Below are 27,557 nucleotides of genomic sequence, written 5' to 3'. Positions count from 1 at the left end.
TCACTTTTTATATCCACCGAGTTTTTCCCCTTTTGTAGGTAAGACATTCAGGAGGGTAGTTTACTACATTCAGCAGATTGTCTCCTTTTAACACTCCCCTGGCGATAGCTAGAGCTCAGGTACCATATCATCTTAGAGGTACAATTCTTTCTAGATGACAAAAAAGGAGCTACCTCAAAATAACATGCCTAGAGTGCTGAAAATTGCAGCCACGCCTTAACATCAGTTTGAGGAACAGTACAATATTTTTAAGAAAATGCATGTCAGCTAACCGAGGTCTTAATACCTTCTTTTGCTCTACTGAGGAATATTCTCATTTAGAGCTCATTTGTTCAAACACACATAACGGAGGGTTCTTTCAGTGATGCATGACAGTGATTAAATAGTCACTTTAAATGTTGTCTTTCTTGTAAAGTGTATAGCCTTAATGAATCAAACATCAGCTATTTCTTTACAATTATATTTTTGTAAGCCCCATATTAATAATGCAGCACTCCCCTCATGATACAGAGTGGATCTTACGTAGATCATATAAAATAGCATAGCAAACTCGTGTACCTATTTGGTGTCAGCAGCCATTGAATCAGCGTCAAGTCTTCATATAAGCCTCCGAATCCAACATCGCAGTTGTACAGGAACAGTACCAAATGTCCCACAGATGTTTGCAAATTACATCCAGAATATCTTCTCAGATAGCACTGTACTTGCACATGTCACCTCGATTAGCTAAAAGGAATTAAGGTTCAACAATCATGACTATAACTCCAGGTCTTTTCTTTGTATTTAAGTATTATATTACTATATAGTTCAACTTTTTTTGTTCAGCTGTGTTTTAGTCTAGCAAAGGAAGTAGACTAAAAATAAAAGCACACTGTGCATTTAAAATTCTGATCAGTAGCCTGCAAAATATTTCAGTTCTTGAATGAAATATGGCCAAGGAACTTTGATTAACAATACCTCCCCTGTATCAAGACTTTAAGACCATGTGTAGTCAAGGTTTGGTTCTTGGTTTCCAGTTACTGTTTCCATCCTGCTCATGACCTTGAGCTGTGGTGTTGATAAAAACCATTCTTATGGCATTCCAGATACCAGAGCAGAAGTAGATATTAATGTTTGGATGGACAAAATTAATATTCAAAGATTATTTCAAAGGCAATTTGATTTCTGGGAAACTGAAAAAAATAATCAGGTATCTTCACAATAAAGTTGATTGTATTTTAAATATAGCGGACCTCCACTAAACTTCTATCTGTTTTGTTTCAAATTTCCATTTATTAATTCAGTATATCATTTTATATTAGGTTTGTTCAGGAAAGCTTTGCATATAATAATATTTTCAGGGGTTAGAGCCTGGAGGTGGAGGGGAATTAAACCCACACCCATAGCTGTCTGCATTTATGGGAAACAGGAGGGTTTACTTTATACAAACAAGTATATTCTATTTTACACAAACATTTGGCCTCCAATATGTTCTTTTTTCAGATTATTAAGCACACATTGCATTTCTTATCTGAGATCTAATCAGCTACTTTTCTCAGTGACAGAAAGGCTAATTATTTCTCAGGCCAAAAGCAACTCCTGTGGTTTCCAAAACAAAAATTACTGTTTCCTCAAAGTCAAAATAGCCCTAGAACACCAAAGCATGTGATATTTCTTCTAAATACTAACTCAAATTATCTTCAGAATATAATTAACTCCTTTTAGAGTCAGTTCCTTAAAAAAAAAAAATTAAAAATATCAGCGAATAGATGTGAAATTCTGACATTTGTTTTTCAGCTCTTGCCACATGTGGGGCTAAATGCTAAGTTTGCAGGTCAAGCAGCATTTGATTAGACTAGCTGTGGTTATTCTAGGATGTCAGTGAATGAAACAGCAATAGTCAGGAGCAGGAATTATTATTCCTTTTCAATTTCATATCTTGAAAATGCTGGTAGGATATTCCTTGGAATTAACTTTAAGAAAATAACTAAAATAGCCATCAAATGAAAATATACAGGAAAACTGACTTTAGGCGATCAATGGAAGATACTAGGCTACTGTTGAGGATGGTGGTATCAGATACAATTTATCTTTCATTCACGGGTTTAAAATTGAAATCTAAACCCTCAAATGCAACACTTTCTAGTAACAATACATAGTCACGCTTCACGTCCCTGTGACGTTTCAGAACGTCAGGGCATTGAAATGCTCAGAGCTTGGTGTAATCTGTTTTCACCATATGTTATCGCCCTCTAGTGACTAGCCAAGTACTTCAAGACTACAGGGTTTCATGCTGCAATAAAGCCAAGGGCCAAATCTAGACTTACGGACAGTGGATGTTGATCAGCTAAATGTGCAAAAGATCTAGTGTCACTGCTTTTAAGACATTCCATAAAGATTGTGTGTTTACACTGCACAAAAGAAGAAAAAATACTTTTAAAAGTACAAACCCAGTAGACAAGCAGTGTGTGCTAGTAAATGCGAGACTTGTAACAACTCTGGCCTCTCTACTTACAGATGCCCTCAAAAAAAGAGCACAGGGCCAATTCTACCCTAAAACCACTCATGGGAGTTAACCCGTGTGCTAAATTCACTCTAGAATCTTAGTAATATTGAAGGCATCATACCTCTTTTCCTTTGCCCCTAGTCACACAGGTTAAGTAACATAAAATCTTAACTTGTAAGACACAGACTAAATCCGGGAATAAGTCAATTTCTGCAACACTATTTAAAATTTTAAAGGCGATACTGCAGGCAGCATAAGCCTCGCTGTAGCTCTAAAATTTGGCCTCTTGTGCGAGTTTAAAAAAAATGCAGCGGAATGTACTCAGCTGATTTGAGGCAGAATGAGAATTCCTGGGACAACCTATGGAATTGGTGACTATGAACTTTACTCTCCTGAGACTGGTAATCTTCCTTAATATTTCCCAGCAGACAAAAAGATGCAACTGCAATTGTTTCCATTAGGTTTGTTGGAACAGATTTGCATTAACTCACACTTCTCCTTGTTACTGCAAACTGTGAAAGCAGGCTCTGTGAGCACCCAGGGGTTTTCATATCACTGTCATTTTCCACAAGTGAACTTGGCTCTGTCTGGAAGTGCCAGCCTGCAGCACTGTACCTCCTGCATTCTTCTTGCAGACTTTTACATCCTTTCACCCCGCTGCTGGTTTTTCACTGCTGTTGCTTTCTCTCATCGTCTGTCTTTATGTGAGTGTGATCACTGCTACTTTGATGTTTAGGGTCTTGCCTTAATCAGTGTAAAATATGAACACAATAGATAAACAGATTCTAGAAGAACAAAACTCTTCCAGAAAAAGGCTCTATACCTCTGTTGCATACACAACAGCTCTTCTACCTGCCAAGAAGTTGGTTACTATATATGAGAAAGGCCTTAACTCCAGATACCTTTCATTATACCCTAACACTACCATCCGACATATGTAAGGAACCTATTCATTACTTTTTATAGGGGGGGGTAATAACGCATCATTGCCAAATATGAAACAAAGGCCACTGTAAAGTTCAGAAAAAATATGAAAAGCTTGTGAAAAATGAAATATCATCACTTTCTATAGTTTATTCTCAACCCTGCTTAAGACAAGGATACTGATCTGAATTCCTTGAAAAATCTGGGAGAGAGAAGCTTTATGAAGTTCCCCCCATATCTGCCAACTTTTATATTAAGTAAGCTGGAATCACTTCTTTAAAACAACAATTTAACAGCTCAGATGAGAGCACTAGGAAAGCAAGCAGTAGAAGTACAGTTTCAAGGGAAAGAACGTGACATATATTCTTTCTTTCATTTGTCCTGGAACTGTGAGGAAATGGCCAATGTTAGAGTCCCTCGTGAGACATGGTGGTTTTGCTGTTTAAATAAAACAGAATGTTACAGTTTTGTTTTAATGTTTATTGAAATAGCTGCTATATATTCAAAGGCTTAATTTTTTTATGTGTGACAGAAATATTCAGAAATAAGCCTCAAACATTATTTTTAAGGCCTGTCAAACAATTTGATTGCTCTTGTAAAAGAAGTATGCTGGAGCACATACCCTGACCACAGCCCAGCTGCATGCCAGGATAAGATATGAATGTGTACTTTAGTTTCCTACAGCAGAAAATCCAGACATGTGGAAAAGCAGCAAGTTTCTGTGCACCTCCCTGTAGTCCTCCTTTTCCAGGTTCGTCAGGGAATGAGGACTGAGCATTACTGTGTCGTCTGTACCTGTCCTTAAGTGTAGGGCAGCCATTTTCCACATACTACCTAAAGCAAAGTCAGAGAAAACAGCGCTCTGGTACAAACTACATTTAGAACAGTTCAAAACTGAATCAGCAACTGATGCAACATAAGTTGATTAATGACATGTATGTAGCACAGGTTTAAGCTTCTGTCTCAATTATAGGCTAAAGTTCCAAACTCAGTTACATTAGAGAATGGACATTTGGAAAAACTGCAGAAGACATCTGGCCTTGAAATGTTGAATATGTTTTGCGTATATAGCTTCTGGTTTAAAGTCTCATTTTGAAATTAATTTAGTTCAACCAACACTTTTGGTAAAGCAACTGACACAATCTTATTTCTTATAGATGCTCAGGCAGCATACTTCACTGGAGGGATGAAAGTATATTACTAATATTATACCTTCTAAAACAAATCCCTTTTGGGCAGTACAAATGCCAATTCATAACAACAGACAAAAATAAATGAAGTTTAGGTTTACATATTCGTGAGTGTATATGCATAAAAAGACACACAAAAAAAGACTGAATAAGTTAAGAGACAAGTGTTAAGGCACTTTATTACATTCAAATGTCAGTTTAGCACTTTCAAGGTTAAAGATTTTTTCATGTATCATTTTCAAATAATCTCTAAGGACTTGAGAATTTTGCACAGCCTTGGTTGTATTTGAAGTACTCTGCATATTAAAGGTGCAGTTAATTCTGAAGTGCACCAATGCCAGCACAGAACATTCAGTTTAAGGTTCAATTTGGATGATTATCAAATTTTCACAAAAGCAAAACTCTGAGGCTGATTAAGCTGTTACAGTCATTTTAAGAGGATGCAAGTTCACTAATTTACTCTGATGTCAACGGAAGCTGATTCAGGCACCTTACACTTGAAAAGATGAGGCATTCCCACTGTTGCAGGCATGCTGTACTACTGGTCCAGAACCGTCCCATTGTGACAAGCCCATGAAGTCAAAACAATTAATAAAAAAGTTTTGATTTTTTTCCCCCCTGCCAAATGTGAAGATTAATCTTCTTTGACTATGTCTAATAGAGCACATGTCATTTGGCATATTGCTATAAATGGCAATGAACCATGTCTGTAGAGATTCATTCTTTCCAAAGTCCCCAAAATACATTCAAAGCTTGACAGATAAGATGATGATGATAATAAACAATTTATCAAATTGAAATGCAGTCACCTCTGGGGTGAACTGCGTTAATATTTTCTCCTGTGAATGCATCATTGTACTCCTTAGAGATTAGCATTATCTGATTGGAGCTCGGCTATAAAAATTGCTTCAGGATCCCTTTCAACAGCTGGAAGAATTTATCCTGATTTGTGGTGGCTAAAAATGAAGGTATAAATGTTGCTTTGAGTCTGAGTGTCTGAACTGCAGATAATACAGATTTTCAGCATAGCATGGTGCAGCACTAAGAATGTAACTTGGTGTCTGGAAGACAAGGTCCTATCAGTCAGTTACAATGCTAACACTGAGAAAGCTGCTGACCAATGTCATCACATCTCATGAAAGCTTTTTTTCACCTGGTTAGATGAACTCCAAATTACATTGTCTCCTTTTCAAAATGAGATGATGATCTCTTGCTTTAGAGACTCTAGCCAGGTTTTCCTTTGTTGTCTTTTTTTTTTTTTTTTAAATAAAGTTATGCCCATTGCATGCAGGTTTTTTTACTTTCTTGTGAGGTTTAAAGAAGTTTTGTAGGGAATTGGGAACAGAAGTTTCATTGCTCAATTTCTTACTATTTAAAAAAATATGATAAACTATTTCTTCTAAGAGTACTTCACAGTATAAAGCATTACTTCAAGCATATTACTTTACAAAAAGAGATGTATCTCAACACACACAAGGCCCGATAGCCAAAGGGACTTTATATTATATATAAAAAAGTACAGTAAATCTTGATAATAATTTTTTTCCTTTGCAAAAAAATCTTAGCTTTTTGAAGCACTGATATTAGAGGAGATATGTCATCCTCTGCTTATTTTAAGTACTCTATTTGCTAAGAAATTGGGATGTTGATTACCTCATGTTGTACTCTTAAAGAAATGTACAATTGTAAGAGCAATAAGTGGTTCATTAATTCCTGAAAATCCAAATTGACTGTTCCCTTTTTAACCAAGGAAACTAATATGATAACAAGCCACTATTTCTTCTAAAGAATATTTTGACAGGAAGAAATGTTTTTAATTGTGTTTGCATTTTTTTTTTTTTTAGAAACAGAAATTGAAAATAAGCCAATAAATATTTAAGTCTAGATTATTCTGTTATAAGACCTAAATGCAGTAGAACATCAAAGCCAGCAACATTTCACTGAAACATTTGTGCACTTTGCTCATTGTAACTTATGACCACTCACCCCTACACCGACACTCAAACACGGGAGAATAAATTATGTGGAGAACATCATTGCTTTCTCCCAGTAGGCATCTCTTGCCACATCTCTTTTGCTCCACTTGTCCCATTAATAACTCAAGTTTTGAAATAATTCAAATACAAGATTGAGAATTAGACAGAGCTTTTTTATCGCCTTACTACTATCAGCTACAGTCTGTTGAAAAGCAAGATTACTAGCATAATGCAATGAAACCATTTAACAGATGTGCCTCCGAGGTGTGATCAGGGTTAGTGCTAGATGCTGTACAGAATGACTAAAATGATATGCTCCTTCCCGTAAAGGGCACAAGTCTTCACTTCCTTTTTCTCCACTAACAAAATTTTGCTACGAGTTACTAATAACCATATGCAATTATGCTCTTGCTATGCCCAAAACACTAACTGATGTTTTGCATATTTTAGTACTTTCTACATATTGCAATTTTCCACAAACTAATACGTCAATATAAGCAAAATACCCTGCACATACTGACACATCCCTGCATATCGAGTAATAAGTAAAATAAAAAAATCCAACTCATCTCTCTCCTCAGATGTACTATTCACTGCTTGAAACTAGGTAATTACCAAGTTCTGGTCTAGATTTTATCTGGATCAGATTCATTTGATCTAAAAAATAAAACCCTGTTTCCTGAAAGTATGCCAACCAGTGCAGGCATTCCCTCAAGCCCATAAAATTGGAATAATATCAGCATCAGAGATATTAAAATATGAACATAGAAATGGAACATTGAAAGGATTCGGGTTGTTTGGGTTCAGGTTATAAATTCTACAAATGTAATTCCAACTGCTTACTTTATAGCAATATTACCGTAGTGGATATCCCTCCTTAGAAATAGAGTCAGTTTTCATCCAGCTTTAGTGGGAACATTAATGCTGTAATTTCTTACCACTTTGCAGCTTTGAAGGATGACAGAAATGAAATACAGAGGCAATTATTTTAGTTTCTATTGGAATACCAGTTTTCTTTTATGTGCATTTTAAAAACTCCAGTCTGATATATCCAGAACTTTCTTCTCAACAATTTTTATACTGCCAAGGCTAACCACCAACTTCTCGGTGATGGCTTTTTTTTGTGCAGTAGATATGGCTACCTACTCTGCTGAAGAAGCTACCTACTAAAGTCTCAGGTTGCCTCTCCTCCACATAAGCTCTACATTTCCCATTTCATTCCCATTCTCTTCTTGTCCGTTCTAACATTAGGAGTCACCCTACGGCAGGGAGGAAGAGCTGTTTGGTGGTGAAAGCACGCACCTCAAACACTATGGATGCAGGTTCCCTTCCCCTCCACCAGCTTCCTCTGTTCCCTGGGGTGAATTCCCTCCTACTTCTTCATCTGTTAAAGCGTAACACTAGCATTTCCCATCTGTAAGAAGACTGTAACACGTAGATTTGAGATACTGGGAAGTGCTCAGATAACCCAGCCAAATAAAACTGACCAGGCTATACCATATTGCCCTACCTGAGGGACTGTATGATCCCACCTCTTCCAGAAACGCTGTCTGCAGAGGTCCAAGTATCTACTGCAGTCTTCTTTCACAGTATTTTTTCAACTTTTATACTATGTAATTTGCACAGGTGACAGGTGCTAAAATGCCAGTTGTGTAGGATTGCAGCCTGGCAACAAGCTCTATTTTATGAAATAAACAAACACCAAGGGCTTCCAACCTTTTCATCTTAAATCATTATCTGAACCAACAGCATTTGAACAAAGCACAAGAAAAGTTGTATTTGTGCTGATGGGAACAAAAAAAATTATGAAGTCCACTTATACTGTAGACCATTGGTGCTGTGATGATATAAATAACCATGACTGTCAAATATTTTTCCTTCTTTAGGCTTCTTCTGGCAAGCTACAATAGTAATAGCTCCTTAAACCAGAAGAAAAAAAAAAAATCATGTCTCCACATATTATTAGCACAATGGTCTGTTTCACTGTAATGGACCCAGTATTACGCATGAAAAAGTTTATGGCATTAATTTGATCCAAAAATAAAACCACTCAGTCAAAAAATATCGGTATTTAATTTTTTTTTTTTTAAATTGCAACGCTATGTATGTTTAGCAGCCTAGCCTTCTAGTAGTTGCTTCGCACAGCAGCTGAACGGAGCCTAGATTTGAGACCTATAGCAGTAATCCTTCCTATCTCTTGCAAGCCAACAATAATTTTCAAGTGAGTGTCTTCCTTTGATATAACGAGGAAGGAAGTATACATAGGCTTTTTACCATATGAGACAGGAAAAGTCAGCTCCAGAACGTAATAAAATCTTTTCCACACTTAGCTGCTATTTCTCTAGATAGGATGCTAATTTTTCCCTACTGGTAAGGAGCTGCACTTCATGTGATGAAAAAAGTATCCTTGATAAAGGTCATTCTCTGTATATTGTCTATAATTTCCTTTCCAAATTTCCCCACTGTTTTAATCGTACCACACTTGGTAGGAAATGATTCAGTGACACATACCGCACACACCCCAAGCAGAAAGATAATCATTTAAGGGTCTGCTGTGTCAATATCTATTATGTCAAAAAATGACCCATTTTCCTGTTCCCCTTCCACACATTTTGCTGCTTTCTATCGTTTACTTCCCAGGTTACTCATTATCAGTTTTATCTCGTGTTCTTTTGACGTCCTGTCACAGTTTGTTCTTTAGGTTCTCATTAGCTACTTTTTAAAAACACAGATGATAACCACTAGAAACCATCACCATCCCAGTTGCCTTCCCTCTCTTCTTGCTAGAGTTATTCCCATTTTAATCACTTCCTAAAGATGTGATAAGTGCTAGTTGAAGTGTAGATGTGTTTGTACATAAGCAATGCAATTTCAAGGTGGGGAGGAGGGGAAATAATAGGAGAATGCCTGCTCAGTCACCAAGGATCTGCATAAACCAATCTGCCAGAAATACATGCCTCTCTTCCTGAAGGAACTGTACTGAACCAAACATCATCTATGCACATGCCAAACACCAAATCTATTGTGCCTCCTCTGGAAGGGTGTGAAAATCTTTCAGTGCAAGCATTACAAGTAAAGGGAGCAAACCAGTGGAGCACAGAGTCTAGAGGCTGTTTTTCTGAACCAGGACTCTCACCACTTCTTTTAGTGTCAAAGCTGATCAAAGAGAAAAGCCAAGTAGGAACAAGGCAGCACAAGCCTCCCTGTCCTGAACTGAGGTGAATACAGAGATGCCAGTGTCTACACTTTGCTTTAGCACAATGGAAGGGACTGTATAGGTACTACTGCCTTCGCTGCTTCTCCAGTTACTAGTGCCCAGTCTGAAAAGCTGGGAATAGCTCCTCCACTACCCATTGTGTCATTTATTTACTGAGGTATTGCTGTGTTGCCTTACAAGAGTTAACAAATTGGCGGGGGGGGGGGGGGGGGGGGGGGGGGGGGGGGGGGGGGGGGGGGGGGGGGGGGGGGGGGGGGGGGGGGGGGGGGGGGGGGAACAAACAACTAGAGGATTGGGTTTGGTTTTTTTGTTTTAATGGAGTGATGAAGTTTTCTCCAGCAACGGAAAGATAACGTGGTCACATTAATATTATCTTTGTAACCTCTTGGTTCAGCTGCTGCAAGATAGCCCTCCTTGTTTAACAGGGAGGAGGGCAACAGTGGCAGCTCATTTATGACTTTTGTATAGCGCTGTTGAATGTGCAAAAAGCTTCCACTTTCTGAATGTATGTATATTCTTATCAGGTAAGTTTAATTGTTCTATTTTCCATCCTCCCTTCTCTTTTCTACTTATGCCCTCTGCTCAGTGCCACACAGGAGCTCCATCAATGCAGTTTCTGCAGTTCCATTCTATTTCCCCCCCTCCTCTTACTGTGAACAAATCGTGCTGTTATCTTAATTTTGACTTCTTAATTCACTAACTCGTCTTTTACCCTCCACTGCTTTTCTCCATTCTATTTCAAGGCTATTAAGATTAGATTTAATTTCTGTTGATTTCCTGGTTTTGTTTGATCTGTGGAGTTTATCAGCTCCAATCTTTTTTTCTCAGTATTTCTGCAACCACATTTATAGATTGCAATCAACTTGTCATTCTTCTACCTAAACAATTTCTGACAATGCTAATGTTATATATTTTTTACAGGCTTGTTATATACCTGTCTCATTCCTTTGAAACACTGACTAATGGTTGTTTCTCCCATTTCCACTCTTTTTGCTTAAGACAGCTGAACATCTGCAGCAGGGCAAGTCTGAGTATTTTAAGCAAGTCTTCAGCAGTTCCGAATTTTGTCTCAGTAAGTGTATTCATTATCCAAGAATTGCCTGCATGGTCTGGTTCTGACTTTTTTTTTTCCTTTAATTTGGACAAGTTTATAATTTAGGTTTGATTTACCAAAGTTGTTCCAACCTACTTCCACACTAGCTGCGCTATACTAGCCCTTTTATTTTGGGGCAGTTGAAATTTAATTATGGTCTGAAGGTATTTTTCTATAGCTTCTATAGAGCTTTTCCTATTCCTGTGGCAGCATCAAAAGGCAAACAGACAGCATGACTTTATTACGCCAACACCTTACAGGCAAAATCGGAGACAATCCTGACCCTGCAAACTTAACTCTCTGGATAGACAAGAGCAGGATGGCGAGGTGAAGAACAGAAAAGAAGAGAGCAAAGGAGAAGATCAGCAGTTCATTTGGGACAGAGAGAGTGGATCAGAAGATTGGTCAGAATGGAAAATGTAGAAAGAAAGCTCAAGCAGTTTTGCCCTGGCTTATAAGCAGGAGCAGACTAGAGTGGAAAAAACCGTTGTATGAGAATCTTTTTGTTGTCATAGGCGATTTCGCACTGCTTAGTTGAAGGTACAGTGATAAATAACAACAGCTGTAGCTGCATATGATGTCTCCCTCTCCAGATCACACTGAAAGCAGGGAGAATAAAGTAGGAAAAATCAGATGTGGTTGCTCTGGCTTTGCATCCAATGTTGGCCTCTGTCAGAGGCAGAGTATCAACGTATCTCTGGGTTTTGCTTTCCTATCTCATTAAGAAAGTAGTTCAGAAGGCTATCTCCCCAATATCTCATTTTCTTGTTTTTCCTTCTTTTCCCCCTCCTTCCTAAAGCAGGAAATAGCAAAGGCAGAGAGCCATGCTGTCTTTGAGATTCCTCAAAAAATAAATTGATGAGAGCTTGTTTGAAAAGATAAGCTGATCTAGAAAGAGGATTCTTCTGGACAATCAGCTGCAGGTAAAAGAATATGAAACCTTCACAGTAGAATACCAATCTGACATCCAACAAATTAAATAAGTTAAAAAGTAGTTTGTCATTGTCTGGTGAAGATATGCTTATTTCCCCCCACCACTATGCCTTCACAGGGTGAAATGAAACCTCTGTGCAATATTTTGCCTTGAATATGTTGCTATCACTAGTCTTTAAAATTATGTTTAGAAATGAAAGAAAATTTATTATTTCCCTTACAGAAAGGGACCATCTCCTTTCAATAACTTTGAAATATTTTTGGAATCCAAGCTTACAATCTAGAGCTAACATTTACCATATGCTAAATAAATAAGATCATACTAAGTTCAAGAATTTTGCATGTTCTTTGAAGCATTAAAGTTAGTGGTATATATCAGGAAGACTGAAATATCTAACCGAATCTTTTACATTAAACTGGAAGTTTGTATTTTATATACTGTATACGTAGAGAACAGGATGACATTGTTCACAACTACATCTGTGAAAAAAAAAAAAAATCAAGTGTTTTTAAAGTTAACAGAAGCTCTTTTCTAAAAGTAATATCCTCTAGGTGTCCCTACAGAACTTATTCACGATATCCTTTCAGATACACATATACCAATGTATATATCTGGTGAATTACAGAAGCAGTTTGACAATACCCAGCACACTGGAGACAGGATGTCAGGTCTAGCAAATCACTGGTTTGACCCATTATGACAAGAATCTTTCTCCCCTATATCTAAACAACTTCCTGACCTTTCTTGCTCAAACCTATAACCTAAATTTTTATTTATGTTTTGGTGACAAGTGTTTTCCAAGTGCTTTGAAAAAAACTATTAAAGTTTTCTGTAAGCAAAATGATTTTAACTTGATTTAGAAAACTTTTTCATACTATTTCCAGTTTGTGAAAGGAATATACAGCCTTGAATATCATCTTTAAATTTTGCATTTCTGGTGAGAGATCTCATAATACTGAAAAAATTAGTTCAACCATTACAACAGCATTTTTTCCTTAAAAAATAAAAATCAAGCAGTTACTCATTTTTCCTTTAAGTTCATCTATCCAACTCTAACATGGACATAATTCCTACCTGCAGGCCTTGTTCAAATTTTGAAAAGGTGTCAGCATTCTGGGATAAAAACACCACTAAAACATTGTTATGGTCATGGAAGCTGTCCACTATAAATCTCCACTTAAAATTATCTTTTGAAGTTACATCAGAGTTCATTTACGGTCAGCTTATGGGAAAAGGACCTCTATCAAGAGTGTTTGGGAAAATATTGACTGTAAGTATTTGTAAGTAATAGAAAAGTTCTGAAGTGTGTGATTACTGTATGTTCTAACATTTTCGTAAATTTAAATAGAATAAGCATTTAGGAAGTAGGATTTCTGTTCTTCATTACCTGAGTCAACTGATTTATGATATAAGAGCTTCCTAGTCTTACTATATTTGAAGTCATGAAGTGTGTTTAAATCTTACATTACAGAAGCATAATTTGTTTCTTAGGACAACTCCAGAGGACTTACGCACTCAAGCAGAAACTCTGATTTTTTTTTTTTTTTTCCTAGTCTTTAGATTGCATATGCACTCCCCTTCTTGGTCAGAAAATACTATAGCTGGATCTCAGACACAGGCTGCTCAGGCTTGAAAGTCATAACCTACTCATTTGCTCTTGAATACTTCAGGAAGTTCAGGAAGAATGAGCATCCTTCACACTTGCTGGGTTTTCTTAGGGACCACATAACAGTTAAAGCGAGCAAAGAGAAGATTTTTTTATTATTAAAAAATAGTCTCACTTTTATTGCAGAGATCAATGAAAAAATAAAAATAAGTAATAAAACAAAAAGCTACCTGCGAAGTCCTGCCCATATTTCATCATCATTCAGATTTCTTTAGATTTCTACACACCCAAAGTCCTTTTCTTGTCTGCTTTTTTCTCCTTGTCTTTTCTCTCATTTCTAAAATTACTGATAAAAAATGAAGTCCTTTGTTCACTCCAAATGTTGGCCCCATGAATGAAAAAGTTATTTACAAAGACATATTGCAGCAGACATCATGTTGTCTTCTGTTCAATTCACTGATACTACTGATGCCATATCACCTACCAAGTTACATCACAGTATCATTTGTAGCGAATGGTTTTAAGAAAGAGTAATATTACTATAAAATTATCAAAAGTAGCATCTATGTCCCTTTTCCTTGCCTGCTAAATGAACTATAGGTTGTTATTCAAGCTGCTAAAAAACCATAAGCTTTAAAGAAAATGTTAAGCATCACGAAGCATTCGTCACTAATCATTATGCTGTAGAAATAGTTTCTATTTCCTGAATTTTAGCCAAAGCAATCTACCATTCAGTTGTCCACCTGAAACAGTCTCTAAGCTGAGGGGGGGACGACTACAAACCAAACCTTTTGAGCATGGAGCCTTCAGGAACAACTGCCAACCTAGAATATACGAATGGCAATTAATGGTGCAGCACTGAGTGAGGTCTGATCTGATTCTACAGATATTTTCCAAAATTCTAAAAGCTGACATCTGAAGAACAGTGTATAAAAAAGCCAAGTCATAAAATCCCATTGGATAAGTCATACTCCAGAAAATCCCTACACTGCTTTCATCTCTTATTGCCAGCAAGACGTTCAGGCATGACCCTTTCAGCTTTGAAAGAAAGATCAGACTACAGCTTTTGTACCTAGACAGGTTTATTGGAAGATTAATGTAATATCTGTGCATCCAACACCATCATTATGCTAATGACTGCCCTAATGGTGAGCAAATTTTAAGTCAGATGGTCAGTCTGCCCTAGTGGAAACTGGATTCACAGTTCCTTTCTTCTGTGCTCCTTCTAGATGCCATGCAGGCCAGTCTCACAGTAGAGAAAAATGTTCTACACCTATCAATAAGCGCATTTCAAAGTGGGGTATGTTTCCATTTTAAACACCCTCTTGTGTTGTCTGAGCACAGGCTCATGTCTGTCTAAGGGTGATACCCTATACCATGTTCCAAACAATCATCCTTTTCAGGGAAAAAAAAAAGGGGGGGGTGGGGGGGGAGGGAGGTGTCTTGAAACCTCTTTCAAGGTGTACTATGGGGAAGCTATCTGCATTCTCTGTTTCAAATTACTTCCACAGACTGACGCTAACTCCAGAAACAGAGGCTTTCAAGTAGAGCAAGCACAGCGGAGACTGTACGAATAAACCACTTGATTGCAAACACTTAAAAACTTATCCTACTTAAGGTTGGCTATAAATGGGGAACTACTAATTGTGTGTATCAAGAGCTTCTGGCATACTGTTAATGAAGAGCTTAGTAGCAGTTCAGGATGCCCTTGTCTGTGTAGAAGTCTCCAGCAGCATACAGAGAGCGACTAGAAGAACTTAAACAGCCCAGATATCCTGCTTCAGGATCTAAATCTATTCTCTATTCACCAGTCACACCTAAAGAGCTGTTAGGAGTCCACTCGTGCCCACCATAAATCAAAACTAGAAGCAATATCTGAACTCCTCTGACATCCAGTTGACCTGGAAACACTGAAGCCCACTGTTGGGATCCACTCACGGCCAGCTATTAACTGTTCTCTGGTACCTGGCCAATCTACATTTATAACTTGTTTAGGATCACTGACAACTGGGCATTTCTTTGGGTTCATACATACTTGATAAAAATAGCCCATGACCACGCTACCAATCATCTCCTATGTCTGTGCCTAGAGATGACTGAAGAAAAGCCACACATCACAGATGTATCTAACAGGTCTCTTTCCAAGGGAGCTCTCACTCAGCTGATTGTAAGGCGCTCTATTTCATTCTGCCCTCGAGACTAGAACAGAGGCTGAAATACTTCCCAGTGTGTTTGTACTTAAATGTGGTCTACTTCCAGATTCTGGTCTTTTTACTTATGTTCAACTTTGTTGATTTCACCTCTTTGCACAATACCTTGGAGTTTAATTCAGATCAATAGTAAATGATACAGCATGTTGCAGTTATTTTACAGAAGGCAAGTTGAAAAAGTTTGAGAAAAATCCATAGAAATTAAAAAGCAGCTTGTTTCTTGTTTCGGTTGTCTTGTTTTGACAGTACCTCCAGCATTTGCAGGTTTAATTTCTCTTTGAAGCTAGAGGCACAAAGCAAAATGCCAAAGAAAAACATTTTGTCCAGCCTCAGCTAGTAATTTTGAGGTAATTACAGTGCTGAATGTTCAGCCTGAAGTTTTCCAGATAATGAGAGGTTTAGGTTAGCTGCCTTTCTTTAGTAAGCATTTCAATTCCAACTCATCTCTGTTAAAATAACCCCCCAAACCACCCAGAGAATGACATTCCCTGGGTTAGAGTAAACAGATTTTGTCATATAGCCTAGTACACTTATAGCTTTCCTAGAAATCTAGGTAAACTAGTTGTTCTGGGTTAGAGAATGGCTCTGTATGATAAAGCATAGCATTAAAGTATTTCTGAGGACACAGTAATCAGTTATTCTATTTATTTATTTTAAACGATGACATCAGCACCAGAGAGGCAGTCACAGTTCATCTTATCAGGTGCTTCTACATTAACTACCGGTGTGGTGTACAGAGAGAATGGCCAAGGTTAATTTTGTTGTGATGTGTTACAGTCCTAGGCTCTATCACATCACTGTTAACCAGCAGTCAGGTTTGCATCAACTGCTAGTCTTCGGTTGCAAACACTAGTGCACAGAGAGAGCAGCCACTGGAGAATCTGGCACCCCCTTCCACATAGGGTGCACTGAATGGGATCCCAAAGCATGATTTCAGACTTGGTTTCAAATGGAGCACCCCACTGATGCACTTGAGTGCATGCTGCATGAATCCAGGTACAAAGACCAGGCAACTTTGCTCCTAAAAAGACCCTTTCCAAAGCACTGAACCATTCAAGTATGTGCTCACTGTGCTTGCTAGCAAGCCAATGTTTAATATCGTTCCAGAGTGAAATCAATGACACGAGCAGGACTTTAACTTCTGGTCTCCATCCCGATACTTTCATTTTCCATGACCTGCATATAGGAAGGATTCTATGCATCTGTTATGCATACAGATAAAAGTGACCTTCCACATACTCAAACTTCAGCAAGGTATCAGAGCAACAGGAAGAATATGCAGAGATCAGGGTAGAACTGAGAATCATTTTGTTTGTTTCATACAATACCATTTATTCACCCGAAGTCCCTTGCTCAACCAAAATGAAGTACTCTGTTAGCTTTTGAGCTCTTTCAAATAAATGCTTTAAATAACACTGAAATAAACATTTTCAACTACAAACATTTTGTGTGTTTTAAAAAACAAAGACAAAGTATTTCAAATATTTCAATTATTCGGGACTTAAAAAAAGCAATCCACTAAACAGACACAAACTTGCAGACTGCTTCAGATTACTTAAATGTATTCCCCCCTGCTTTAAAATACCTGCTAAAAATTTCACCTAGACCTCAGTGAGAATAATGTCAAAAAGTGTATGGCTCACATATTTATGTGGCAACTATATATACCCTTGAATAGGTGGAATCAAGTCAGTAATTTTAGAAATTCAATTACATATTGTAAATAAACACAAATATTGTTAAAAAGGCAGTTGCTAAAGTTTGTTATCTGTCTTGAACACAGAGAAGACCAAGAAAATTATCTTAACCATTAACAATGGTAAATCTACACTTGAGCCATGGATTAATTCTGGAGTGCTATTTATCACTTTCGTATAGCACTTAGAGCCAGGAATATGGCTTAAAGGATTAAGTTTTGCACTTTGTCAAAACACTGAACTCGCTATCAAAGTATCGCCACTGTGACTAGTAGAGGAGGCTACAAAAAGGCAGCAGTGCAGCAGCTACCTAGTTCTAAGTTTGTTTTTATGAAATTAAGAGCCCAGCGCTGCACCACTGATTTAATGAATACTTTCATCTCTTACATTAATGGCATCTTTTCAACTCTCTGAAGAAACAATAATATATTATGGATTCATGATCAAGAAACGCATTGTGACTGCAAATTCTATTTCATATATCCCTCTGTATATAATTAAGAATTAAATTCCTTGCACTGTATTTGAGCTATAAGCAACCCTCTGAGGGTTTTTAAATGAGCTTTAATGATCGCTCCACATAAGGATTTTGAATACTAACGTTATCAATAAAAACGGCTGTACAAAATATGCCAGCTCCACAGATCTGTTTCTCATAATATAATGTTATTGGTATCATTGTGAAGAGCTACATCGTCCTATGGGCAGAGGTAGGTAGGATAGTATCCATTATAAAAAGCAAACATTATATTGAAAACAAAATTGCAAGGCTCATTAGTATTTTCTGCTGATATACCACTAAGGCTGGAGTCCAGCAGCCCTTTCCTTGTTTACTTTACACCAAGAGATGTATATCAGATACCACTGAACATCCAACTAGCATTTTCATAGTACTCTAGTCTGCCCGTGCTCAAGGACAGCTATTCCCTTTCCACCTACGGGCGTATCGCCCACAAGAATTGTTCCCTATAGCAGTAACACTCTGTACTGGTTAGGTATCAGCATCCACAGTTCCTCACCACTGTAGCTGCAGTAACAGTGCTCCCCCTCTCAAAACAAAAACCCAAAACCGTTTCACAATGGCTATAACACCACCAGCTATCTGAATACTCTTGATTATTCACCATGCTAGTTTTCATAACATTGCATTGCTTTCAGTCTACTCTTTACAAAACACAAGAATGTCTTTCAAGCGAAAGCTTGTGAAAATAAAAAATGGACGCACATTGGAATAGTTCATTTAATTCACAATGATATTTATACCAATTTAGCTCTAACTGTGGTCCCGCTCCACTTCTCCTCCAAGAGGCAGCCAAGACAGTCCTGGGCAGAGCTGCCACCCAGAGGGCCCCAGGGCGGCTGGGGGAACAGACCAACGGGAACCTTATGAAGTTCAACAAAGGCAAACGCAAGGCCCTGCACCTGGGAAGAGCAAGACAAGCCAGGTGCCATCAGGCTGGGGAGTAGCTCTGTGGAGAAGTCCCTGCGGGCTGCCAAGCCTCCCAAACCTCCTGGGCACACCCAGGCAGTGGGGCTTACTGACTACCTTGGGCTTCTCCAGTCATCCCAACCTCCACACACATCCACCCATCAGGCTTCAGGGCTCACCAGGCCAGGCATCCTGGCCTCAAAGGCTGCTGCATGCACTCCTGCTGCACCAGCCCTTCCTCAGAGCAAGGTTCTGCAGCCACCCCAGCCCCTGAGAGCCTAACGGCTGTCCTCCCCACATTACAGATACCCATGAGCTCTGTAACTGTTCAAGACCAAAATCAGATTTCTGAATGAAATTCGTGCTGGGGAGAGGACCATCAGAGACCTCTATAATCCCAATTTCATTCTCAAAATCAGGTTTATGTAGAAGTATTTTCAACCTCTTGCTACCTCATGGTGCAAGACAATGTGGCATCCATAGAGTTTAATAATTTTGAGTGCTGAAGTTGACTTAAGTTCCCTACAATTTCATGATCAACTTAACATACTTCCACTTTTTTTCCCCTCATAAGAATTTACAACAGAATTGAGTAATATCAGTAAGACTTTCACTAGCCTAGTGCTTTGGATTTTATCATCAAGACCACAACTGATACAATGAAACTGTTTGATACAAAACAACATCCAATGGCATGTAGTTCCCTAAAATTATTTTTATAAAACATAAGGAAAACAGAAGTGTGTTACTTTGAATAAAGTATATTCTCATGTATTTAAGGTATTACAGAACTTGCCTACTAAAAAATAATTTACACAAAACATATTGAAGTCTTGGTTTAAAAAAAATATGTCCAATAAAATATGCAACCATATTTTATAAAGAAGGCTTTTCTTCACTAGAAAAGGAGTTTGTTCCGTGAAAGCACATTGGAGGCAAAGATGTCACCATCACATCAATTTAAATTGTGTTCCTTACAAGCTCTGCACCTCTAAAAGGTCATTTTGCTTTGTTGCGACACTTTCCTCATTAGCTTTTATACACTGGCTATCTAACACATTAAAAAAATAGAAAAAAATACGTGGAGTCTTGAGTTGATTTTAAAAATCGATAGAGGCCTTCGAAGTCAATGAAGATGAACACCCCCAGAAAGAGCCAGCCCTTTATCTTCAATTTTGCAAACAAAATTCCTAACCAATTTTACTTTTGGTCAGTGCTGGCACACTCCGGGCACCAAGTGAAGGGCAGGGAAGCAAGACAGCATTACTTGAAGAACCACTGCTGCCACAGTCTCCTGCACGCCAGAAAGGCAGGACTTGGACACAGCACAGCATAGCAGCAGCCAATTTTTGGGACTTGGTTATACTGAAAACCCTGAAACACATCAATATCTGAAACTCTGTCTAAAACAATACACTCCACCTCTGATTTTATAGCTCTCTATACCATTTATTCTTCTTTATAAAAAAATAGGTTTTCTTCTGAGGGCACTTGCATCCAAACAGGAGTCAAATTTTAACATAATCCAAATTGAAATGTAGTGAATGCAGCACGCCCACAAAAATCAATATTCAGTCACCAGGATGTTTAGCTTTACATTGGGCTGAATGCAATATGAGCTAGGCAAAAGTGCACATCTCGCAAGTTCGCGGGAATATACGTATAGGTCAGACTAGTTCAGAACAGACGTAATGAACTTGAGCATATTTAATAGAAGTAATACTGCTTTGACTAAACCAGTACTTTTAAGTGTTTTAGACAGTATTAGAAAGCATTCTTCATTTAGAAGGTGATATGTTTAAGATTGTCTTCACACTTTACATTATACTAAAATTAATGTACACATCTTTGAACGATTTTTCCTCATTATCAAGGGCATAGAAGCAGTCTTCTGCTTCAGCTTATTCCAGAAAAGTTCTTCAAAGGCATTTGAATTCCCCAATAAGTTATTTTACAGCATCTTAGATACAGAATCCAACCTCAAGGATCCAGTCCAGAAAACAATGTCTAGAGTCATAACACTTGTTCTTTTCTTTCCCCTCAAGCGCAATCTTCAGTTTTCTATACTGAAACGTACATAAACTCCAGACTGTCTTCCTGCTTGCTCAGTAGGCTGCAGTGTCCAGTAGTAAGGAAAAATGGAAGCAGCAGTTTAACTAGCATTCAAAGTGGTGACAAGATGATCTTCTGGGTAATTAAACTGATGCCAGCCTCCTCTATACTCAGAAGTAGCAGCTAGCAAGATGTACACAATCTCACAAAAAAAAGTGCTTTCCAATCATTGTCATCATACTTTTCTTCCCCTAGCATCACACTTGACTTTCTTTTCTGTCACAATTGGCTGAAAGTTACAATCTGTGATTAAAGTCACTAATATATCAGAAAAGTGATGCTATAGCTACCAGCAGTAAAATTACTTAATATATTTTTCATTCAGAATATTCATTCTGGCACATAGGATATTAAGATTAATTTCATTTTCCCATGGTGGATGGAAGGGAGCTTATTTACACAAACTGATATATGTAGCATTTGTTACAGAAGAATTTACAAATATCCCCTTAAACAGTATTATGTTCTTTTTCTGTAAAGCTAAAGCCAAGTAGATCATGTAACTGCAAGACAGTTCCTACTAATGAAGAGAAGACTAGAAGAGGCCTTCTGGATCACGAACACAATGTCCCTGCTGCAGAAGTTAATTATAACATACCCTCTAGATTTATGAAGGCTCCTGTCCGGAAACCAGTTAAGATTTTTTTTCTCCCACTCCTGTCTAGGTATGTACAATAATCACTTTCCTCTTACAACTAGACTCTGTCTCCTAATTTGTAGCTTAAGTGAGTCCATTGTCTGCTTATACAAATTTGTCCTCGCTGTCTACCTCCCTCTCTGTTCCTTTTATTTAACCCTGCTACGTATTAACAAAGAGCAATGGCATGCCTAGATAGGCTCAATTTTGCTAGGATAAACAAAATCTCTGGGTCCTAAGATGGCTTCAGAAATGGGGGATGAAAAACAGCTTTGACTTTGTAATTTCAATAGCATACACATTACTGCAAAGACTTCACCTTTTGTGCTGGCATTAGTATTTCAACCTCTCCTGCCAGATTTCTCACTCAACACATCTTAGGATCAGTTGCCTCTTCCGCAACGTCTATAGCATTAGTAGTACATACTTTTCCTATGATTTACCAGTGCAACAAGGTGACAAGCGACATAAGAATAAAGTTTTCTTTATTCTTAAGGGAACAACATTGCACTCTATACTGTTAAATTTCACCTGGCTGTACTAATATAGTCCTTTTTCTAAACACCAGTGCTCTGTAAAACCAACAGCTGTTCTGGAGACCAACAGCTTTGTGTCAGCAGTAAATGCCCTCCAACCTATCCCATTTTTCAGCCCAGGTCATCTGTAAAGACAGGTGAGACCCAAAACCACTACAAGAATAGTGTGGCAGAACAGAAACCATTTTAGACCTCCCTAGACTTCTTGAGCATCTCCATATTAGCTTATCTAGAGGATCTATCATATTTGTCAAAAATCAAACTGAAGCATTAAACATTTCCCAATGCTACTGATTTTTAATTAGCAATCCAAGACTGAAGTCTTTTTTTTCTGTTGGCTCTTCTAAACCCCTAGGGCAAAGTCTATTATCCCAAATGGATTTTCCACAATGCTAAATTGAGCATCTCAAATTTGAAGTACGTTAATTTAACTCAGTTTGATAAGCATTTTTGATCAGCAAGCCTCAAAGTGCTTGAACAGGAGAAACATGGGGATATTCAACATGAGTTTAACTCTGTAGGTTTCATATTTGAGAACAATACATGAACTGGATTTCTCCTGTAAGGGTTATTACTCTCATGTAAGAAAAGGACATCACTAACAGGAGTGAAGGGAACATGAAAGCTGATCCAGACCAAACTGCACATACATCTACTCTGGAATACTGGGAATGAGGGGGTTGCCAGCACAAAGCCCAGAAGTTAATTTCTCACACCTCTAACTTCTTCATTCGTCATCTCGTAGGAGTGGAAGTTGAAAGCAAACATGAAATGTAGGTATTGTTAAAGTATTAGTCACACTACTTACTACACCTATCTAGAGCAAAGTACATTTTATCTGAAATATTTTCAACCAGAATCAAAATGCTACATACTGTTTCCCCCATGCAGTAAAAATAAGCAAGTTGATCGGGGTTAGACTAGACAAGCCCAACAGCCTCTCCCCGCTTAAACGAAGCATGATTTATCATCAGTGATTAAATAAAAATCTATTAGCAGCTTACCCACAAAAGGTGGATTCAACAGCATTTAAAGCCCTGATTTCAGCTGCAGCCTCTTGCACCAACTGCTTTAAAAAACCAAACAAACAAAAAAACCAGACAACCCCCAAAACACTACAACACTCAAGAATCATTGCTGTCCAAAGCAACTGCTGTTCCAAGTTACATAGGAATTTTGTGCATTCAGTTCGAGTCTCTCACAATCAATAGCTTTAACTCCAAAACATCATTACCCTCTACTGCTTTTTAAGGTGACCCAGTGTTCCAGAAGGGTATTTTGAATGCAATGAGGTGCTACCCTTGTGAGCCCCTTACATGTCTCACCTGCCAATGCTGCTGTTTCAGAATCAGATCCACCTGTTAGGAGCCACATGTTACTATTCACTTGCTGTGGCAGAGTTAATCAAACAAAGAGCATAAAGTTAAATCACAGATTTTGCATTAAATTCTTTAAAACTTGCAGTCTGAACCAACTGATGTCGGTCTTCGAGAGATTTTCAGCCTGTGCTCTGGAAATAATAGGTGCACAAGACATTATGGAAGGCTTGAATGAGGGAAGACTCATGCTGCCAGCCATTAGGACTGGCTCCCCTAAGTAAATCATTACCCCAGATGCCTCCGAGAGCTCTTTCTTCACAGTGACTGTCAGGGTTGGTACACAACATGGTATCTCTTGTTGAACAGAGGATTTTGAGTGACTTGTTTTAAATACACAAAAAAGCACACAGTTCTGAGTCTCACACCTAGACATCCAAAGGCTTACATGCTGTACCTTCACCAACTAAAGTAAAAATTGGCATTTTCCCTCTATATGTTGCTGTAGTTGTTACTTTTCTCCATACCTTCATCTTTGTGGAATAACAAATTCTTCCCTGATGTCTCACACGCATCTGAGAAGAGCAAGTATTTACTACATAACTATGAACTTTCAGGTATAGGAAAAGAGCATCTTAGTTCATCTGATAGCTATCCTAGCTATTTCTATTTCATACACACTTAAAACAGTCCTACTTACTGTCAGCATAAGGACTGTTGTGACAAACAGCAGTGTTGTGCCAGAGGGTTGTGCAACCCACCTGGTTCCTTTCACTAGTGTTAGTAGTTATTGTCAGTAAAATAAGTTTATTCTACAATTATTCAGAAATGGTAGCATTCTGAACTTACATCTGCTCTTCTCCCCAAATATGTATGTACAGAATAGTATATAACAAAGATCGACATCTATGCATAGCACATTGAAACACAGGAGGGCTTTTTGTTGTTAAGATGACACTACTCTTTATCACTTCCAGAAGTGATGAGAAAGCAATTTTCCAAGTCTTTAACTTGCTTTCATTGTCAGGAAGGATACCGAGTCTGAGGCTGGGGGGTTACTCAAAAACAGTGAAGAGCTCAGGTATGGGCAACTATTAAAGCCCTTGAATCCCGGGGACAGCTGTGTCAGCCAACCTGCAGCCCAGGCTTGTCGGTATTCATCATGCTGTTCCCACAGCAGAAAAGAGCTTAAATGCTCATTAAACCTGGAACCCTTCCAGACATTAAAGTGGTATGCAGACTTGTCTAGCCTTTCAGATATGCCAGCATCATACCACCCTCTGTTTTTTATGATTTTATAACCTCCTATACTGAAAAGCCCCACATCTAGGCCACTTCTTTAATTTTTCAAAAATAAATAACATCTGCTATGCTGTTACTACTTATGGTTAGTCACACATAAATATATGGGGCATATTATAAGAATTAAGCAATCTTTATGATAGCGCTGCTTGATCATTTAAACACAGATGTTCTCCAATGACAGTTCTTCATACTGACTGATCTTATGATACTAGCTCATAATTTCCAGCAGCTAAATTGCAAGGGAAGACAGCTAAAATTCATTTAGTACTTTCTCAATATTCCTTAGTCATATAAGCAATTGCTGTTTTACCCTAGCCACCCAGCACGATAGTAAACGAAAGGAGATTGCAGTCAGATTCTCCAATCTGCTCCTGCCTCACCGCATCAATACACTGCGACTTACCCTCGGCAGAGTGCCGAGGCAGGCTCCAGCTCTAACTAATATTGCTCCCCCTTGGTTTAGGGGTTACTTTTTCCTCAATGAATCCCTGCACTCTATAAAGAAAAACAAATGTCTTGTATTTCATCTTATTCAGGGCTCATTTTCTTAGCATAGCACAACAAAACCCACCAACTGTAACTTGCCTTCCCGTATTTTATGTTACTTTTTGATGGACATCATTTACAAATGAACAGACAGGCAACTAAAACCAAAGAGCAGACACAGGAGAAGGTTTCCTAAATCAATATTTGGTTGCTGAATTGGAACAACTTACAAAACTTATAGGACTCATAGGAGCAGCTCTCAGTGACTTAGTCTGAGTTATTAGTTTACAGACATGGAAGGGTGTTAACAAAGCTCAAAGTGAAACTTATATCAAGAGAGGAATGCATAATGGGGAGAAATCTCTGCAACAAAATACAAACTATGAAATAAAATTAAAATCCTTACCTACATAGGTCCTTTGAATCACAGGCACCATCATGCCAGCTAAGATAGCCATGAAAAAAACCACAAGAAAAAAGAAACCCCTATCACTATTTTTCTCCTACAGTAGGCATAAAACTGTGAGGAACTTTCTCTTCTTCACTCAGTCAAAAATAACCCATCCTCACACCACACCCCATTCTCCTCCCCGCCCCCCTTACATATTTCAGAAAGCATAACCACCTGGTAGTCAGGTCAGATAATTATTCCTACTGCCACCTCTTTATGCATTGCAATAGCTTCACCTGCTCCCTTTAACCTTCCCTGGAACACCTGATATGGCCTGAACCTGTCTGGGAGATTAACCCTTTCCTTTCCAAGCTTTTGTGTTATACATGATCTTGAATTAGCAAAATTACATTCTGAGTCTGTAAAAGAAAATACAGCTATTTGCAAGTGACAACTCCAAGTTCAGACTGGATAAGGATAACATCCTTATCTTGGGTAAGGATGTTGGACAAAATACAGTATAACCATGTAATAAAGCACAGGAATAATATTCAGAGGCCTTTGGTTTGGGGGTTTTTTTGTTGTTAGTTTCATTGCACCCACAATCAACCATGAAATTTAGAAAGTATATGGGATAATGTCACAAAACAGTATTTTGAAGTCAAGGAATAATGCTGTTCACTGAGCCACGGCATGTTCTGGCCACGTTCTCAGTCTAGAGTGCATCTGCCAGGCAGGTGGCTGAGCTAGAAACAGCAGCTTCATTAAGTCAGGTTAATGTATGATACAAAACTGAAGACCCCCTCATCTCGCCCCTCCAAATTAAGCTTGAACTCACAGAAATACCCATATATATGTGCCAACAGATGTCTATTTTTTAAATAAAAGTAGTGGAGAACATTGGTGCAATTGGTTGGCAGCAAACACAATTAGCTATGGAAGACTAAAGACTCAAAACTGAAAGATGTAGAGTTGCTAACTAAAATAGATTTCTTCTGTTATAAAATACTGAAAACAGCACAATACATACTACACAGTCCTTAAAAAAGACTCCATACATCTTAGAGGAACCATAATACAAACAAAATATGAAATAGCAGCTAACAGAACTGAGAGGCAAATGAAACAGAAATAAATTGTCAGTATTTATATATCACAAACTACAGCAACCTGTCAGAAGTTTGCCATTGGTTTTTGTTGTTTTCTTCCTTACATTTGCCTACTAATTTCTTTACCTTTTACATCTCTTCTATAACTGATTAACAAATTTTACTTGAGCTGGTTGGTCTGTTCTTAAAAACGGGATTCATTTGTGCAAACAAACCATAAATTAAACAGACATCACGCAATGTCCTTTCATGTGGGTTAGCAAAATGAAAGCATGTGCCATTGCACCATATTGCGTGCCTTTACAGAAAAGATTCCCCGTCACTGAAAGACAAAGGACCTAGAGCTGAGAGGGAGCCAGAGCCACAGGGCTCCATTTCCCTGTGTGAAGTGGAAATGGATCCGTGCCCGGCTGCCCTGTGGCATGCTGTAAATTTTCCTGTAAGGATCACAGAGGCACAATACAAGGCTGTTTGAGAGTCACCATCATAAAATTTTCCTGAGCCACGGGCACTCGGGAAGCATATGAATTCCAGCAATTGCGTATCAGACAATTCTCATCCCAGATATCTCCCACTCTTCTCCTCAATACTCAGTATTTTATGTTGTATAGTAGCTTTCACATGTCACTAATCACATTTATAAAAGCATGTTTATGTAGTGCATGAGTTCATCTCCCCGTAAGCTCTTTTATCAGTGACCAGCTGACATACTGCTTTTTTCATTTTATGACCAGCAACACATTTGTCAGCATTTTCTTAATTAAGACCATTGCTTACCTTGATATATTTTTAGAGTGAAAAATGAGCCTAGAGAATACCATACCTGGGAAATGGATCCCTCTGCAAGCTATGAAATAAACACTGTGCCTTCCCCATGCCACTGCAGAGGAGAGTGCTGGCCCGT

At 38.2% G+C, this 27,557-nt stretch overlaps 1 long non-coding RNA gene across 3 annotated transcripts in view; it reads right to left on the bottom strand.

The window, feature by feature from the left end:
• The window catches only part of LOC127015785 (uncharacterized), a 57,689-nt gene extending 32,040 nt beyond the window's left edge, over positions 1 to 25,649 (bottom strand). For 2 of the 3 annotated variants that reach the window (XR_007766382.1, XR_007766380.1), the window contains exons 1-2: positions 25,560 to 25,649; positions 559 to 726 (exon numbers count right to left, since the gene is read on the bottom strand). This is a non-coding gene — a long non-coding RNA (uncharacterized LOC127015785). Of the gene's footprint in view, positions 1 to 558; positions 727 to 2,976; positions 3,217 to 25,559 lie in introns of those variants that run through there. The other variant, XR_007766381.1, reaches the window with a different exon arrangement.
• Between the last annotated feature and the right edge of the window lie 1,908 nt (positions 25,650 to 27,557).

This window comes from Gymnogyps californianus, chromosome 4, assembly GCF_018139145.2.
Source record: "Gymnogyps californianus isolate 813 chromosome 4, ASM1813914v2, whole genome shotgun sequence".
NCBI lineage: Eukaryota > Metazoa > Chordata > Aves > Accipitriformes > Cathartidae > Gymnogyps > Gymnogyps californianus.
This window is presented reverse-complemented; position numbering and strand designations above follow the sequence as displayed.